General features: G+C 31.4%; 2 protein-coding genes across 3 annotated transcripts in view; both read right to left on the bottom strand.

Moving 5' to 3' along the window:
• The window catches only part of LOC108767875 (glutamic acid-rich protein), a 55,908-nt gene that overhangs the window by 2,705 nt on the left and 32,153 nt on the right, over positions 1-21,050 (bottom strand). The gene's annotated exons all lie outside the window — the stretch shown is intronic.
• LOC108767877 (uncharacterized) overlaps positions 1-21,050 on the bottom strand; it is a 47,969-nt gene that overhangs the window by 6,474 nt on the left and 20,445 nt on the right. The window contains exon 1 of one of the 2 annotated variants that reach the window (XM_018517988.1): positions 6,107-6,281. The exons of the other annotated variant lie outside the window; for it this stretch is intronic. The gene's annotated coding sequence lies outside the window, so the exon portion shown is untranslated. Of the gene's footprint in view, positions 1-6,106; positions 6,282-21,050 lie in introns of those variants that run through there. 2 annotated transcript variants of the gene reach the window in all.

Raw genomic sequence — 21,050 nt, 5'->3', positions numbered from 1 at the left:
GTAGATCCTGGATTTACGCCAAACATTCAAATATCGCTGAGTATCCAACAATGAATAGATGTAGTTATCAAAAAATAAATCCTGGATATACGCCATGGTTCGATTACAAAAAGTATTCGCCAAATATAAAAAAGTCGCTGATAATGCTATTATGTAACATATAAATGTGTTATCGGGATCTCAAACTACCAGGAAAGCCTTGGCTAAAAATATTAGGAGCCAATATTTTTTTCATCTATCTGAAATTATTTTACTTACATTGTTATCTATTGATTACCGGCGTTATACATAAATTTAAAGAGTTCTTGAAACAAAGGGATTTACAGAAAGTGACATAAATCAATTTTTAAGTTAAAACTTTAAAGTTTAAATAATGATTGATAAGGTGGTCTAATATTTTTGGTCAAGGTTATAATCGTTTTCGTTAAACATTATCAAAATGTTGAACTTCTGACTGTCGATTCTGATCGCTATTAAATCAGATAAAAAACTTTGAGAGAACTTAATGCATTTGGTTGCAGATAAATTTGATTCACTATTATTAGTTGTGATTCATCCGTGATGTGATATAAAAAATAAATGATGCCTCTCCCTTGATGTATGTGTCAGAGTACCATAAGTAAGATCAATGTCACTGCCATAATTTTTCATGATGCATGAGTCATTTAGTCATTCGCAGACCCTGCTCTATATCTTGGAAAATTGTACACGTGAACATGTCGTGCACTCGTCACGGCATTTTCCTGAATATTTATGCGAGGTTCGCTTAATTGCTCTTATCAGCTACTTCGTTCGATAACGTATGTACAAACTACAAAATGCTTCTTCGATATTATCACGTTAACGGTGGAAAAATACAGTGTACATTTTCATTTAGTTTCAAGTTTGTACTAAAGAAACGATTTTGCTGAAGTATTTAAAAATTAATGGGATACAAATCTGAATTTCGTTGAACCATCAAAATAATAATTATGTAAAATGCTTAAGTGTTAACGATAATGTTATAAAAAATATTCCAACTAATTTTTGAGCGTTCTATATTTTTTTGATGGCCCAAACAAAATTATTTTTGAATTTATGTCTTAATAATAGCTAAATTTTTAGATATTTCAGCGAAACTATTTTTTTTTGTATATTATTTAATTATTGAATATTATCATATATTTAATTGAATGAATTTTAATTAAATATCCTAAATGAAAAAACTTATAAAGTATTGTACTCCTCTGCGCTTCTCGATCTATAAAAGAACGCTAAAGAACCAAATTGGTTCGAATTGACTGTTGAAAGAATCACAAAAAGGTGCCGCAAGCAATGAGATGCGGGTGCGTGTGCCCTTCACAACGCGTATTCTCCGCCACTGTAATCGCCGTATACGACCACAATCGAGATGGTTGGGTAACAAGGATACAAGGAATACGATCCTCTCTCTCTCTCTCTTTCGCTTCACCTGGGTAACAGCCGCCGTCGCTGCTTGGCAACCAGAACCGACTCGCCGCGACGAAACGATACGGCAAGATACCGGTCGCCACGCCGTGAACCAGAGACCTTTCACGTTCCCTTCGCGTCGGCTCTGTTATCTAATGATGTATATTCGAGCGTTACGTTCAGCCACTACGGCGGACCCAACGCCTAGTAAACACGATTCAAGGATTCGAGCGCAACTCCTGTAACTTTGTAGCTGTGTGCAGAAACACTACGTGCTGTCCTAATCTATGACTTTCATAAAACAGCCTTTCATAGATAAACCAGCCGAGGAAATAGCGGGAACAAAAATTAATAGCTGCAAGTAGCTTTCAGCTACGAATCACAGAAAGAACAATTTTGTTAAAGTATCTAAAAATTTAACACACTTTTTCTGAATGAAAAACGCCATATTCAATCAAGGCGGTTTTTACGTGCCTGATAATAATTCTTTCTAAATTTATACAATTTCCAGTTTAAGATAATTACGTGTCGATTGCCGGTCTTGAAACACAGTCGGTCCTGAACCGAAATTGGAGTAGTAATGTTACAAATTAAACTGAGACAAGCAATTTAATGTTATTACTGAAAATAAGCATCTTAGAAAGCTGTTAATGAGTTGATGCTAACAACATTAATTGCTAATTGCATTAACAACTTTCTAAGATGCTTACTTGCAGCAATAATATTAAATTGCTTGTCAGTTCTGTGTTTCTTAACCGACGAATTAGTTAAGTTCGTTTCAAATTTTACTTATTAATGTACATCCCAAGTTGTTAAAATTTGAAATGGTCTTTTATTCTAATTATTAATTTATTGCTGTCTCACTCTCACTCGTTATGTAGAATTATATTTTTGATTTCGTGTAGAAATGACGAAGAACCCAACGAAAACGTTAATCTTTATGCCAGTAAAGTAATAACTAATAAAATGTTTATTACAACTAGTATGACTCCTTTTAAGCCGCTTTCTTTTTAAATTTGCTTTGCTAAGTTTTCTTTTTTTTTTTCAGTAAAGATTTTTCACTAAAGGCAATATAACATCACCAATATAACATCACATGTTCATATACGACTATCGACTATCACATCTGAAGCAGGGTTGGTAAAGACTAATGTTTTTTTTTTTTTAAGAATAAAACATACTGTGTTTTTCTTCTTGAATATGTTTTTAATGCTTCAAATATGCTTTAAACAGTACTATAAAAAAACATATTTAAAACATATTAAAAACATCAATTAAGCATGTTTTAAACATGTTTAAAACATGTTTTTTACCAACCCTGATCTGAAGATGGCTTAATCGTGAGACCGAAACATGTAATGAAATATATATATATAGAACTTTTAATTATTTATAGAATATTATATTAAATATACTTCTGGTTTGAGTTTTTATTGTTTTAAATAATTTTCTCTTTATATTTGACTGTTTAAGTGCCCTGTACACTTTTGATATTGTTATACTAAAGGCATATAGAAGAGAAGATATGTATAAGAGAGATTATTCTGGGAACGATGCGTCGGGAGAGATTTCGGTACAACAACCTCCCGCACGCCCACAGGGCTAAGCATGGTGTCCATAACGCAGCGCGACGGCTACGATGTACCGTAAGGTGCCTTCACGCATGGTAGACCGAAGCGAGCCGAACAGCCGGCAGGACGTCGAGAACGAGCGCGCGCCGCGTATCGATTCGCGTTCTCTACGAGCGGATCGAACGCGACGCGTCGCGACGCGCCGCGACGCGCCGCGTGCGTCAATATTCGCCGCATCGCGCATCCTACGAGCGTATTGACCTGGAAACGCGTTTGTGAAGTCGAGATCTGAATTTTCGATTCTGCAGAACAAGCAGCAATTTCAGATCTCGCACCGCGACTTACGAAAGACAAGCAGTTTACTTTAACTCTTTGTAGGCACATTGAGTGCTTTTCCAGTCTAACCTTTTTCATTGTTCTAGGCTTTCAAAAAATCTGGGAAAATTCAGGATTACTTTTCAACTTTTCAACAGATTACTCTTTCATGCCAAGAAATTTGAGAGTGAAATTTCGTCTGAGTAAAAAAATCCAGTGTGACAACAAAGAGTTAAGAATGTATTATATGTATTTCTCAACAAAATGAAAAATTATGAAAAAATTATAGATTTTTCTACATTGCATTTGGAAGTAACACAAAGCTTATAGTGATTTGTGTGAATCTAGATTAAAAATTATTTCAATAAGTAGACATGGTTTTAAAAAATAATTACAATTAAATGAAAGCATTTTTATTTTAACGATAAAATTGTATTGTTAAACATATTGACCTTATTAAATATGTATACAATATTCATTTTTATATGAGAGAGAGAGAGATATCCTTAATTCAAGCTATTTTTTATTTCTCATTTAATTATTTGAATTTAATATTATTTAATAAAAGACAGAAAGAGAGAGGTAAAAAAAAGAGAGATTTAAAAAAATAAATTCCCTCTTTCAAACATTTTTAGAAGTTCCTAAATAATAATAGAAAGTTCACCTTTCTATTTTAGATCAATATTTTAATATTGCAACATTTCTCTTCAATATTTACTTTTATCTCTGCATCACTCTATCAATTATTAAAGCATAATTCTAAAAATAAATTATTTTATTTTTATAACGCTATTTCACCAATATTTTGCCCTACTTTAATCATTTAAGTCGCTCAAAGATCTAAATAATAACTTTTCTGATGTATCTTCGATAGATTCGCACGAACGACTAAACGTATTCAAGCGAGGTCGAATAATATTTCCGTTATCGCGTGCACACGAGAACTCGAGGTTAAGCCTTTCACGAGGGAATAATATCTCAAGAACGGTTTTTACAAACGTAACTCGATTCAATCCATCGAGGTTAACACTCTTCATTGTCTTTTTACGTCAGTCACGTGTGTTTTACGTTAGATTAACAATTTCAACGATATTAAGTTCCATTATCGAGAAAGATACATAATAACAGCACTATATTAGTTTTCATTATCAAGGATGGTTCATTATACTTTATTGACTCCAAGAGAATCCTTCAATTTGTCTGTCAACTCGAACAATGTCGCTGAATGAAGCGTTTACGCACCATCAGCTTCACTTAGGAACATCAATTGCGGCATTTATCGTCAAGACTCCAATCGATTTTCAAAAAAGACATCGATGCTTGGCAATTAGCTTTTTCCATGGTCAATTAAATCGCCTGATAACAACGGAGGATGACTACTTGCCGGCACGACCAGTCCTACCACTCCGTCCGCTACTACTGGCAACTACGAATTTTCGTGTCGCACTGCTGCGATCGACAGCATCGTTATGAATTCATAACGACGTACGGCCGTCCAACGCGAAAAATTAATGACCGGAGAATGCAGGATAACTGTTATTCCTATCTCCTTCGCCATCGGCGGCGATCTCCTCGATCTATAATTTACGGAAACTTCGCCAGAATAATCCCCGATTCCATCCTCTTCTTCAACTTCTTTAACCGTCCGATAAAATATTGTTTTACAAAAATTCAATGCTGTTGTATTCTGCAAAATTTTTTTAAAGAAACATTTAATATTCTGTCCCCTTAATTTTAGAATCTATTTAATTGTAGTATTAAAATTATAATTTCACAAAAATATTCTAATCCTTTGATTTACGAACGTTACTTTGTAAGTGTTATTTAAATTGTTGTAATATATAAAATAAATACTACAAATAGTTATATAAACATATGTAAATAAAATGTGTCGAAAATGATTAAATAATCAAAGACGTAATTTTGAGTGAAAAATGCTGTGACGATGTATATTCAACTACTAACCGTTGTAATGTTACCGCAGAGCTATTATAACATGTTGTAGTAATTAATAATGACGGGGCTACGTACATACATGTAATATAAGGCGTCCTACATGAAAGATGTATGAAGCGTCAAGTAGTACACGTTCGTGCAATCGATCGTTTTATGCAGCATCGAATAAATCATACACGTTTTCAGTTTATAAGAAAAGTGAAATAATTTTTCACAAAGAAAAGAGCGTAACGCCTTTTGGACATGTTGACGTTAGAATACAATAAATCCTTCACAAAATATGTATTTTTTGCAGGATAATAGAAAATAAAAATTTAGAATCAGTTTCTTTTTAACAAAAATTTAATTGCACATAATTTTTTTCGTTTTATAATTTTTGGTTTTGTACTTTGAAAAGCAAATCAAATATATTAAAATTATATTTTCGTACAGAGCAAACGATTTTGATGAATTATCGAAAAATTTAGTTAGATCTAAAAATAATTTTATTAAAATTATTTAAAAAGAATTATTAAAATAATTATTAAAATAATGATAAAATATCAAAATTATTTGCAGCAATGCTCATCATGCTTTAGTGTTCTATATAATTTATTTTGATAATCTAATAAAATTATTTTAAATCTGTAGTTTGCTAAATTTTTATATATTTTAGCAAAACTGTTCTTCCATGTATTTTCAAATTTTTATTTTTCTGATTTAATACTTTTTTTTATTCCTCTCATTTAATAGGTGATCTATTTTACAATTTGGCGAACGTCTTTTAAAATTTATGTTAAAAAAAAATAACTCGAGATATTAACAAGAATTCAAACAATATCGGTTGAACATCGCACCTTTCAATGAAACCGTCTAATCCAGTCGGGGAGCGTTTTGATCCAAAAGTATCACAAGCACGTCACACATCGCACCGTTCCGCACATTATTCCGCAAAAATGTTGCATCGTCGGTAACGTTCAAAGCTCGTTCAATAACCGGAGATCAAAACTCAACACGAAACGCTTGCTACGAAGATCGTGGCGAGACTGGCGTATCGCCGTGCCAAGCTGAGTCGCGTCGATCCGCGACTTTCACTTCGATCATCGAGAGGCCCCTTCCCAACCGTTTATTCGCGATGCACCCACGCTCTCGTGTCTCGATCGCGACATGCTCGTGCGAAGAATGAAGCACAATCGCAACACGATGAGATTGCCGTGGCACACGCTCCGATTTTCTGTAGTTACACGCGATAATAAAAAGTGAAGAAGCCAGATAGAAAAAAATGACAATATTTACTAATATAAATTAATCAACAAGATTATTATTAAATTAAATAAAAGAATTAAATCTCTGCAAACAGTAATATTTAAAATTGTCTGCAGAATGTCTTTAATTCAATTTATCTATTTTCTAGAAAATAGAAAAATTTTATATAATAGAAAATTATAATATCTGTACACAAAGAACAAGTTTGCTGCAGCATTTAAAAATTTAGCATATATTTACATATGTAAATATAAATATAAAAATAATTATGTAGGACGCTCCAATTGGCTGCTGGAATGTTAAATTTTTTGTAGCATTATTATTAATACTTAAACGTCCTACATAAATATTTTGATGGTTCACCAAATTATTTGCAGGTATCTAATTAAATTTTTAGATATCTCAGGAAAACGTTATTTTCGTGTTTTTTTAAAAACAATTTATATTGCTTGATTTCATACACGAATTGATTTATCATAAAACGTGATTGCGTTTATATTAAATATAATAAAATAATCTAAAGTGCAAACAATGTTAATCTCGACGTGTTCGCGAATATCGTGTTATTTCTTCGTTAACGATGCCGGAAAGTGCTAAAAACAAGGAAAATCTTGACCCAGTGAGTCAGGACATGGTAAAAGATGATATCGCTGGAGCTGCTTCTCGTAACTCACATTGTACGCATGCAAATCTTCCTTTCTATGTTAATCAGGTTAACAGGCTTTCATCTTGACGCGTTCGATATGCCACGATTAGCCGCGGGGGCGAAATGTACAGGAGAGACCCTAAAGTATACTAAAGCGGTAAAACACGCACCGGACGGACGTACAAATCGCACGCAACCAGCGTTGATTTTATCCGACAGTTTTAGTTTCCACGATCGGGGTGCATCGGGCCTGCGGTAACGCGAACTGAAGCTAAATGGGGCTCCTCGTGTGAGAAAGGTCACGCATCACTGGGTTACCGAGTCGAAAAGGAAAAACAAAGTGCTCGATTGTTGCCGGTTGCGAATGCATTTCTCACGCACAGTTATCCGCAAAAATTCGTGACATGAATCAGACTGAAAAACAGAAGAATGAAGGAAATGCGTTGCAAAATAGCACACATAATAAAGACAATTCTGCTGAAGTATCTAAAAATTTAACTCTAATAAACATAAATATGCATGAAAATAATTTTGTTGAGTCATCAAAATAATTTTCATATTTATGTATAATTACATAGAATTCTCAAATATGATGAGCTACATTGGAAAATTTTTACAAAAGTTTTGACATTCTACTCTCTAAATCTGAATCAGTGGATAATCACTGATATCAGTGCCACAGGTAATCAGTGAATTAAATGTGAGATTCCTAACCTAACTAATCTTTATTATGTAATTTAACTAATCTTGTTTTGTGCTTAAATTCAATAAATATGATATTGGAAGATTAAAATTAACATGCAAATATCAATATTTTAGTTATATAATGCTCACACATTTTTCCTTTATTACTCTCTAAATCTGAATCAGTCAATAGTCACTAATTACTCAGTGGCATAATTGGCACTAATAATTAGTGAAATTTAACTAAAAAAGGAAAAATGTTTGAGCATTATATAACTGAAATACTGATATTTGCACGTTAATTTCAATTTTCCAATACTATATTCATTGAATTTATGCACTAAAACACAATTAGTCAGACCATATAATAAAGATCAGCTAGATTAGGGATCTCACATTTCATTCACTGATTACCAGTGGCATACTTGGCACTGAAATCAGTGATTATCCACTGATTTAGATTTAGAGAGTAGTTGAACTTCAATGATTATCAGTGCCAAGTATGCCACTGGGTAATTAGTGACTCTCTCTCTCTATTCACTGATTCAGAGAGTATACTGAGGAAAATGTCCTAAAAATCAGAAAGTTCTGATTGTATAATTAATCAAAATTCCGGTTGTTATAACTAAAATTTTACATTTAATCAGAATATTCTAGTTGTATCAATTAGAATTCTAGCTATCACAACTAGATTTTTAGATTTAATCAGAAAATTCTGATTCGTCCATTTTCTTCCAATTAATTTAACCAGATTTTTTTTCCAGTGTCACAATCAGTGAGCATCCTATATAATTATTTTGATGGTCCAACAAACTTATTTTCAGTATTTTTATTGCTAAATTTTTAAATACTTCGGCAAAATTGTCCTTTCTCTGTAGATTATAGACTTATCAGGATGGATTATATAAAAGTGACGGTTCCTTTGATTGATTTCTTTTTAACGACTAGAAAGAAATCAATTCCAAAATCGAACACATAAAATTTTTTCGAAAAAGCGAGTCAGATCAGTGCTGTACTAAATCCTCGATGATAAATAAATTATTCGATTAAACCTGCCGTGAAACGAAATGAATCGCCGTGCGAAAAAAGAAGACTCGGTTTTATCAGACTCTATTGCGCGAAGGAAAAAGTCAAGACGAGTTTCGCGTTGTCTCGGTCGCGTGGATCGCGTGCTTGAATCTTTATCGACGTTTCCACGATCTCGCCTGTGCACATGCTTCTCGGTGGTTTTTCGATACAGCCGGACGATCGCTCGAAGTTGGATTTCCAGATAAATTCGCTTCCGCGGTGAATGGCTAAGGCGCGCGCGTTTCAGAATAAATGCATCGAATCGCGATTTCTTACGTAAGTCAATTCTTTCTTTCCGCAGCTTCAGTCATTTCCAGCACGCACGTTCGTCCATGGGATGATACGCCCGAGATTTTTGTACGCATCGATTTCGAAGCTAATGATCCGTTCGGTAAAGTTTCGCAAGAAGACGTAATTTGCGGTTGGGAAAAAAAATCGAGGATAATAATCTTATTCCTGTGATATATAGGACGTGATTGCCAAACGTTGCAAATTGTCCTTTCTCTAATTTAAAATCGATTTTGCCAAAAATTCGGTGTAACTTATTTCTAATTTTTACAGTTTTATAATTTCCAATATTAATCAATCTTAGCTAGTGAATGAATAAATCACCATAAATTATGAATTATAATCTTGCACGATCAATGATAATTGTAACAGTTAATACTTTATAATTCGTAAACTAAATGTAGAAATAATTGCTCGGTTAGCTAACGTTAATAACATTTTCTCATTACATTTTTGCTCCAACAAGTTCATTAGGATTCTCATTGCGTTTTATTGTGCCGCAATTTCTTTCTCACCGTTAAATTCTAATATAGCTAGCAAAACGCGATGTCGCGTTAATTATGCGGTGAAAAGTCAGAACCGACATGCTTATTTTCAAATTAATAGTAGAGACAGCATCTCTTTTTATGTGTTAATCTCTTTTCTACTTGCTAATAGCACGACACCTTAAAATTTTTAATTTAGAAATGTAACATCTTAAAACGATAAGAAAACGTCTAACGCGATTTAAATTAATTATCTATTTTATAAAAACGTTAATAAGCTAAATATTAATATTAAATATTACGAATTTGAAAGAATTTACTTTACTGGAAATTGGTAGAATAATTACAAGAAAATTAAGGAGATGTATGTATGTGTCACGTCAAAAATAATACCAAAAATATAAAAATTTCATAGATTATTCTATTGTTTATCAATAACGCGGTAGCGTCCCGACGCCAAGTGCATAAAGATACAAAACGAGCACTTGACCGCTTGAAGTGTGAACATCATTGCGTATATGTTCGTGCCGTTGCCAAATTCGCGACGTAACACTGAAAGAAAAGATTGGCTGCTACAGCAAATTAGATGGTAAAATATGGCATAGCATTTTTGACTGGCTGCAGCAGCCAATTTTTTTAGCCTATTTGCAATATCAATATAGGATTTCGATAGGTTAACATACCGAAAAATTGGCTGCTGTAAATAATTAAAAATGGTATGCCATATTTAGCCTAACTTTTCTTTCAGTGTACCATTAGATTTATCTGCAGTTTTGACATCAATAAATATTAGATTAAAATTACTCAGAAACTAAAACTGCAATAAAAAATCTAAAAACATTTTATTATATAATGTTATCGGTGTAATCTTTTGATTGCGAACAGTCCGAATAAAATTGGTGCAGCCGACACCGAGATCTGGAGATCGAATTTCGAAAAGGACTATTTCAGATTTTCAGATTATTTTAGTCGTACGTGTGACACATACATGTAAAATGTTATGTTCATTAAGCTGCCTCTCACAATGCCTTCGTTCAAATAATATTACATTAAAATTAGCAATATAAGTGAACATTAATGCATATAAATGTACAATAATTATCGATGTACATGTGAGAGAGAGAGAGAGAGAGAGAGAGAGAGAGAGAGAGAGACTGGCGTCGACAATGTTGTGTTTTCAAAAATTTTCAAAAAGCAGTAAAATTTCAAAAAAAACCTCTTAAAAAAAATGCACCAAGTACATGAAAAAGATATCGAATATTACGTTCCTTTTAATAAAAAACGGATACGAAATAAATGCAATTAGATAAGTATTTCATAATGCAAGACACATAAGAAAGATGGAAAGTGACTAAAACTGGATTATAATAAAGAAAAAATTTGCGCGCTCGGGAAACATTAATTGCACTTCTGTGAATGTATTATCCCAACACAGTATTTGAAATATAAATTAAAATATAAAAATAATTGAAATTTATATATATACATATACGTATTTATATAGTACAAATTATTCACTATAATCCAGTTGACAATTTCAGTCACTTTCACAACATTAAATGTAAAAAGAAAAAATGTTCACTTTTTTTTGGATGTGTAAGACATATTTTAATGTGAATTATCTTAATTACGATGATTAGATTGTTACAGATAGATGAGCAATACGATTTGAATGTTAAACTTTGTGTCCATGATACGAGAAACCGCTCCGAGATCTTAGACATAAAGAGAAATAACAAATCACATTTGATAAATTTAGTCACATGACCAATGCGACTGGACAATTCTTTCTCCGTCCGACATTTCGTGTGTATTTCTATATCGGACATAATGCTTTAAGTTAAGAGTACAAACATTTGCATAACGCATAATGTACAATAAATAAGAAAATGAACCAATCAAAGTCCTTTATTTCCTTTCCATGAAATAAAGGACTGTGGTTGGATTTTCTTATGCCTTATATGCGTTATGCTTTACATAGGATTCTGTGTTCTCGGCTTTAGTCTTTATCAGTTTTCAAATCATCAATATTTCTATTCAAAATAAATTCACATGTCACTCTTCGACTTTCGCCGAACATATCTCTACGATATAAACATTGTCACGTTTAGTAATACACACTCTGAGTTACTGTGCAGACGTTATGGCACTACAAAATAGAACAAGTAGTTGGATACGGCAATATTACAATTCTTCAGGAATTGGAAAAATCCAATGCAAGATTTGTTCTCATACTACAAATAACACATTACGTTTAAAAGTACACTTATTTCGTGTTCATGGAATATTTCATGATGAAGACATGGATTGCAGAAACGGCCCGATATGGCGTTATTTCATAGAAGAAGAAAGATACATTTTTAAATGTAAGATTTGTGATACATCTCTATCAAGTGGATATTTAGTACAAACTTTAAAGAGGCATCTGGAATGTAAACATCCACGAATAATAGAAGAAATACATGAAGAATTTGAACATTCTTGGATATCAGCACATTTCATATTAAACACATCAGATGATAAAGTAAGATGTAAAATGTAAGATTTGTTGTTATATGTTTAACGTATTGAAGAATGATATAGATGATTTAGCGTGCCATTTGGTCAAGCATGGCTTAAATAAAAAAAGTACCGACGAAAATAACATACAAAAAAACAGGAAAAATGAAAGTTGGATCTGGCATTATGTTAAAATGCAGAATCGTAAGATACAATGTAACATTTGCCGTAAAAATTATTCTAGGAATAGTTATAACACACTAAAAGTACATTTATTTTATGCTCATCAAATATTGCCTGAAAAAGAAATAAACAAACAAAATAACCAAAGTGGTTTAATATGGAAATATTTCACAAAAGAAGGAAGATATTCTGCAAAATGTCAAATTTGTAACACTTTCATTACACATGCACATAATATATCCCATTTAAAGAGACATATGATAAAAAAACATCAACAAATAATCCAGAGAATACGAAACAGATTCAAACATTCGTGGGTATCGGAAAATTTCATATTGAATAACACAAAATTAAATGACACAATACGATGCAAGATTTGTTGTAAGAAGTTTCACGTACTTAAACATAAAGTAGGTGATTTAGCGAAGCACTTGTACAAACATGGCATAAATAAAAAAATTTTTTTTAATACTGGTGGAATTGACATGAACACGAATCATCAATCGGAAGAAAACGAGTAACTTCTCATCAGAGTGGTAGACATATTCGCATTTCAAAAAACGAAAAAAATGACGACGGTAAATATTACAAATCCTTATGTTTTATCTTCTTTTAATCGCTCTTTTAGTACGCACTCATATAAAACGAACACATAAGAAATCTAATATTTAGTATTTATTCGTTTATCAAATAAAATACAAAAATGTGACCCTGATATATATTTAAAAGGTGTGTTTTATACATTTTATATATCAATATTTCAATTAAGTAATTCCATTTAATCAATATCAAAATCACATGATACAAATTTACTACAATATACTTAGTACTTAAATATTTACCAACTGATGGCTATTCATCTGTCGGAATAATTTTTAGTCAAGCATTTTTTATTTCCAATAATTTGATACTAAATAATTCAATTTTTAAATATTTAAATAATAAAAATTCCAGCTTTTTGCGATACGATTATATAATAATGTGCTTGAGTGAGAAATTTAATTTTGTTAACAATATCTTTATTTTTAGACCGTATATGTGAGAAACACAATCAATATTAGAAATTTAAAATGCCTATTACGGTCGAAGCTGGATCTTCGTTGCTTTTTAAATAATTCAATCTTGAATTACTAATATACACTATATATGTACTTGCATATATACCATATTGTAGTCTTTTTCAAATTGCGCGCCGAATTATTTTTCCGTACTAAATAAACGTAATTAAAACTACTCTAGTAATCGCGAATTAAATTGACAATTACGTCGCCTGAAAGAAAGACGTTGTTTCCTTAGTGTACCGATTATTGCGAAGAATATTACTAAGGCCTCGGTGGTCTAATGACTTAGGACGCTCGTACGGTTTACGAGAGATCCGGGTTCAAGTCCCGGCCGAGGTAATATTTTTCGCAATAATTTTATTAACAGTTTTAATATATTAACATCTTTATAATATATGATGCTTGATAGGATCAAAATTACTAAATTGCTTGTCAATTCAATTCGCGATTAGATTACTAGAGTAGTTTTAATTGCGTTTATTTAATCCGGAAAAATAATTCGGCGCGCAGTTTGAAAAAGACTACACTGAGAGAAAAATGTTTGGTATTTGTAACTATAATTACATATCACTATAATTATGATTATTACTGCTATAATAATAGTAACAGTAACTATGCATATAGTTCTACCAACAAATGTATATAGTTGGCAGGGAATGGAAGTAACTCGTTACTTGTAACGAAGTTACAGTTACAAGTTACTCTTGAATCATTTTTATGGTAATTTCAACTATTTTATGGTTATAACAACTATAATTATAGTCATTTTAGGTTGCCAACTATATACATTTGTTGGTAGAACTATATGCATAGTTACTGTTACTATTATTATAGGAGTAATAATCATAATTATAGCGATATGTAATTATAGTTACAAATACCAAACACTTTTCTCTCAGTGTACAATATGATATATATGCAAGTACATATATAGTGTATATTAGTAATTCAAGATTGAATTATTTATAAAGCAACGAAGATCCAGCTTCGACTGTAATAGGCATTTTAAATTTCTAGTTTTAATTTTGTAGTACCAATCACAATTATATATTCCAACATTTTTATCTATTATTTATTTCGTTTATATTTGCAGATTCAATTTTGAATAGGATACAGTAAAGATTCCAATTTTTGAAAATAATATGTGAAGAAGCATCAGAGAGCAGATTCAACTAATTGTCAACTGAAATTATTGAATGAACTGCCACGTTTGACGAATTAAATATCAACTTTTCAATAAGCCATACCGTTTATTAATTATTATGTATGTCACAAATAGTTTAATTCTTTCTATATATTCATTTTTTATACATCTGATATAATGTTTGTAATAGAACTATAAATTTCCAAAGATTGTAATATTCAAATCATTCGAAATAATTATTGTTACTCAAAAATATTCGAATTATTTGAATAATTCAAATATTAATGTCCGAAAAACTAAATTAAAAAATTTATTAATTTAAATCTGTGCTATTAACTTCGGAAATAGAAACATAATTGTAAAATATAATATATCATAATTTAAGAATTCGAATAGTTTTAAGAATTAATCATTAAAATTAACGGTGAATTAATATTCTAATATTAAAATTTGAATAATATTTACTTAGTTTGTTTTCCTTATCATATATAAGTATGCCATAAATAGTTCATAGAAGTAACACATGTATTATATTATATATACATACATATATGTATGCGTGAGCGCATATATATTATACGTGTATAATATATATGTAGGTAATAAAATTACATACACATATGTAATATATATATAATTCGTAATTAATTCCATATATATATATAATTTAAAATGACTAATGAAATATATTTTAAATTTTTTATTTGCATTATTTTGGAAAGTTGAACATGATGAAAGTGTATAAGAATAAATAACGCAATGTATCTAGACACGTTTTTAGTATATATAACAAAATAGTAGATTTTTTAAATTTATATATATATATATACAGGGTAAATCAGAGTTGAATTGAGAACCCACTTTTTACTCTGTGAGATTATCGACTATACGCCTAATTATTGATTTAACGATATAGGACACCTTATCATGGAATAAGTCGGAATGGATTCTAGGAATCATTCAATTATTCTCTAGATTTCTATTATGTTTTCTCGGAAAAATGGAATAATTCCGATCGGAATTCATTCCGAAATGATCCATGATAAGACCCTGATCGGATGCGATCGAACTGTTAGTCTGAGCACGAAAACAGAACCGTTCGACGTTGAGTTGTGAAAATTAATCGCTAAGTCGATAAGTGTAATAGGGTAAACTAGGGTATTATGGCCATACGGAAAAGATGGCCATAGACCATAATTTCTCCAATAATTGATAAATGGTGCATTTTTATAGTCATTCTTGAAGATAATTAATATTTATAGTAGTTCATATGAGTACGCTGTTCAAAATAACAATATTATAATTATTATCTAATATTTTTTCTTTCGACTATCTGCAAAGTTTTGCACGTGTCTGTTATAATATCTAATAAATTACAGTTAAGCTACCATAATCAATATTACATACACAATAAAGGTACGTAAATTGCAATGTTACCTATAATTAATACTTTTATTTTCACTATTTATTTATAAATATCATGGCCATCTTTTCCCTAAAAATCAGATAAGATGTCCAATGCATACTTTATAATATTTTGATAAGATTAAAGTTCTGTTAAGTATTTTCTCTTTAATTTCGATAGTATTTGTTACTTTAAGCTTCAATGAAAGTAATATCCCAAATATTGTTCAAAAAGTAACAAGAATAAATGTATGTGTTTTGCATTTTAAAAAACTATGGCCATCATACCCGAGTTTACCCTATCGATAATTTTCTCATGAAGTGACACCGGGTGACGACGTCTGGTAACGCCGGGCGAAGACGACGACGCCGGGCGTCAACGACGTTGTTTTCAAAAATTTACAAAAAACAATGAAATCCCTAAAAAAATCTCTTTTAAAAAGAAAAAATATACGCCAATTGTATAAAGAATTGTATCGAATATTTCATTCCTTTTAATAAAAAACGAAATAAATGTAATTAGCCAAGTATTTCATAACGCAAGACACATAAGATAGATTGAGAGTGACTAAAATAGTCAACTGGATTATAATAAAAAAAAAACTTGGTGTGCCCGAGTCACATTAATTGCACTTCTGTGAAAATATATTATCGCAACATAGTATTCGCATTATAAATTAAAATATAAAAATAATAGACATTTTATATATAAATATATAATATATACATAATTATGTAGTTACATAGTTTGTGGAACACGAAAATATACTCACAAATAATAGACTTAATATAAATTATCGAGAAACAACATGTAATAATATTGAGATATTATAATATTTAGATATTATAGATAACAAATTTACAAGATTAGTAAGCAATTAACATCTCTTGTTTGTTGAATTATTGTTTTTATGCATTGTATATATCTGCAGAATATTGTATATAATAATCTTTTTATTAATTCGTATTGCAATGTCTGACCATTTTAATCATTTGGAATCTATCTGTGTCTTCTGTTATGAAATACTTGGTTAATTGCATTTATTTCGTATCCGTTTTTTATTAAGAGGAACGTAATATTCCTTTTCGATACCTTTTTTATGTATTTGGCGTATACTTTTTCTTTTTTAAAGAGATTATGAATACTGTGTAAAATTTCAACACAATTCTCTTATCGATTTAAAAGTTATTTAATTGTTTTGTTTTTATTGATCCTTGTGTAAAATCGTGTTTTGTAATACTTATTTGCAAAGTCGATGAGGAAGTACCAAATTAAATCAAATTTTATACATATACTAATCAAACAATAATAAGTAGGTATTCATGTAAAAGTTTATTTGGATTCACTTATTTAAAAATTATTGATCTAAAACTACAGAAAAATATAATCATTTCGATGCATAAAACAATTGTAAAGAAATTATTTGTTGATTTATTTTACAATTGTTTTGCAGCGCTAATATCATTAAAAGTTTTTTACTATATCAGTTTATTTTGGCTGTTTGACTGTTTGACTGATTTTAGCAGATATTGTATGGTCACAACATCCTTAATTTTGCAGATGAAAGATCCATGTTCAGTATAAAACAATATTTACAACGGTCGAGAGACCATTCCCTCATTCTGATACCAATTAATTGTGGGAGTAGCGTCGCTACTCCTACATGCCGCGTATTTATTACGATGCCGTTATTAGCGTTATCAGTTACTCGACTCGCCGTTGCCGACACGTAACCAAACCGTGGCTGATTACGGCGTTTGTAGCAGCTGTTCGCTTCTATCGGTGTGTTATAGTCAGTTCTCTGACTTCTCTACATTGTACAGTTACCTCGGGTGAAAGGTGAGAGCCCTTCCTGCGTCTCATGGCAAAAAGAAATGTGATGGATGAAGAAAAATTTCGAAAAACAGCTCGCTCTAAATTAATTAATAAAATTGTTATTAAAAGGAAACTGATCGTTCTGAAGCGTCCTATTTTATACCCTTATCCTGCTAAACAACTAAATAATCAACTAATGTAAAATAAATGAATCCTGCATTTTCGAGTCGCCAAGTGTACCCCGCTCAGCGATACCTACTTAATTTGCGTGACTAAGTCATAATAATTAAGCTAATTATGGAAGCTAATTACACTGTTCAACAATATGACTTTTCAAGCACTGGAACAAAACAATTTTTTTATAGTCTTTCTGGACCCTGAATACAAATGCACTTTTCAGATTATTCCATCACGTTCATAATTTTAAAAAATTTGCAATTCAATTTGCAAAAAAGGGTTATTTTGTCATGTTATTACTATGATATGTGACATACATGGGAAGGTTTATTGCAATCAAAATTAAGTATATTGTTAGAATTTTTAGCTCTCAAAAGGATTTTTTAATATCAGTCTCTTTTTTCCTCTCCTTATAGCGAAAATTATCTACGTATGAAAAATTAGCTAAAATAGATAAATCTTTAGCAAGTACTGCGATATTGGATTGTATCTAATCATATACATAGTTGACAGACATAGACTTTAGATTTGTGCCATAAATTCTCTGCATAAATTCTCCGATACATAATTTTCTATCAGATACAAAAAACATCGATAATTCTAGCTGGAGCAGCAAAATATTTTTTTGTATGATGTTAATAAGGTATTCATAGTAAGATATTCATGGTCACTCAGAAAGACGACAGCACACATCGATCGCTACTTATCCGTCTATTAAAATCAGAATAAGAAAAGATCAGAAAAGGCGTGTGTGAACTCGTTCTCTTAAGGTTACGACCTAATCTGACGATCGCAGCGAAGGTTCTCTGGCCGGCCCGAGGAGGAAACCGGTATAAGAGTCAATGAGAATTGGCTCTTTGCCCGAAGAATATGATGTCACTTTCGTTGAGTGCGCTTGTACTATCTCCGAGTTAGCATAGAAAAAGAAAGAAACAGACAACAATACGCGAGATGAATAATAAATACGAGAATTATGACGTTACAAGGCGATCAACTTGCTCCGATTTTTCTCGCGTTTTCCTTGACACTTTTTCATGCAATTTGAATATTTATTAACATCATAAGAGATTCTTTTTAAACTCAAATTAATTTCTAAAATAGACTCTAAAGATTTCTTTTCCAAGATTTACTTGCTAAAGATAAAAAATTAAAAATAAAAAGTGCATTGTTATGTACAAGTATGCATATTGAAAAAAATTTACTAAATTTCTTTGAACAGTATTATAAATAAACATTTATTTACAGTAAATAAATATTTACATAATAAAAAAATGATAATTAATTAAATAAAATTAATAGTTTTTGTATCAAATAAATGTGTTTACATTTAGTAAATATTTACTTGGAATTATTCAAATATTTATTAAAATTTATTATTTTTTTTAGTGTATGAGATTTTTTGTGTAATATGATATTAAAAAAAAAAAGATAACATTCACGTTTTATTCGGAAAATTAATTGTCCGGAAGAGAATTAAATACCACGTTATCGCATTTCCTCATGGGCGTTACGGTTGCACAAATGTATTTTGACGGATGCGTTAGTTATTAGACTGTGCTATTTGCATAAACTGAGCGAAATTAAATTAATGCCAAATTAAATTTCCGTTTCACACATTTGATCAATTAACATCGTGAGTAAAACTCAAACTCCGAACCTTTTATGATTTTTACAAATTTTTATATACAAAGGATTATGCCCAGTTTGAGCCTCGGCTGAACAGCATTGAAACCTAGCGAGAGCATAAAAAAAAGGATTAAAAAGTTCCATATGCACAACTTTGTAAAATGAGCCCCTTGAGTGCTACAGTTCAAAGTTCGCTATTATGACTATGTATTGTGTACCATGTAGGACTGATTTTATTCGATTTCTCGAATCATCTAATATCTGGAATATGTTCAATCTTGACGAAGGCATCTAAAACCTTTATTGGACCCCAAATGAATAGTTATAAGTGATATATATTAATCGATGAAGAGAAAAGAGAGACACTCAAAGTGTAAAACAAAAGGTTTTAATTGCCTAATTGAAATGTGGCCAATATATGGACCTTATCGATCTTCAGCTTCCTCAGCTTCGGAACTCTTTAAAAGTAAAAAAGATCATTAACTGTCAACCGGATTAACGAACTGTACCAAATACATTTAGATATTACTTCAATGTCTTAAACAATCCGTTACCGCCGTCACCGCGGAGAAATTGGATAAGACTAGTGGTACATAGTCATAATAGCGAACTTTAGATAGTTTTAGCACTCAGGAAACCTCTCCTATAAAGTTGGGCTTATGGAATTTTTTATTCTCTTTTGATACCTTAAAATTTTAGGCATGTCTCAAAGTTGCTCATCCGGGGTCCAAATTCTCCTATAAAATTGGGCATAGTCCTTTGTGTATAAGCACTAAAACAATCTTTAAGTAACAAAAAATTCTAATATTAATATTAAATAACTAATAAAATATCCAATAAAATTCATAGCAAAAAAATTTATACAATATGATTATATAAATTTTTCGAAACTTTTATATAATTCCATTATGTAAGAATTTAAGTTTGTTATAATCTTAAAATAATTACAAAGTCTAACATAATAAGAAAGAGAATTTGCAAAGTCGATAAGTAAAATATTCGTTTCGTTGCGCACAATTATCCTCCATAAATGCCACGAATATCACGTACAACAATCGGCAGCGAAAGGTTAACGGTCATTATCGAAGTTAGTAGAGTGTCACGTGTGTTAGAGAAGGAAATTCGGGGATCGTCTCGGATTCTGGTCTTCTGGCTGTCCGGCGAACAAAGGGAATAAGTTTACCGAACGCGACTGAGAGACAATGCGCCTCCTCGTCCGTCGGTTTTGCTCTCCGGGGGCGGTCTGCTGTGTGTGCACGCTACACCGAGCAGAAACTCCAATCTACGTTACATAAGAGAAAAGTGTAAGCGGCCCTACCGCGCGTTATGCCGCCGCAAGTCCTTCTCGCCTCGCGAAGCTGAATCACCCGCGCGTCAAGCCAGACGGATTTAATTATAGACGTGATCAAGTATATTTTCCCAAAAGAGCCACGAGCATATTTTTCAAGCACGCG

This window comes from Trachymyrmex cornetzi, unplaced genomic scaffold (genome assembly GCF_001594075.2).
Source record: "Trachymyrmex cornetzi isolate Tcor2-1 unplaced genomic scaffold, Tcor1.1 scaffold73, whole genome shotgun sequence".
Lineage (NCBI taxonomy): Eukaryota > Metazoa > Arthropoda > Insecta > Hymenoptera > Formicidae > Trachymyrmex > Trachymyrmex cornetzi.
The sequence above is the reverse complement of the archived record's forward strand: the minus strand, read 5'-3'. Positions and strand labels throughout refer to the sequence as shown.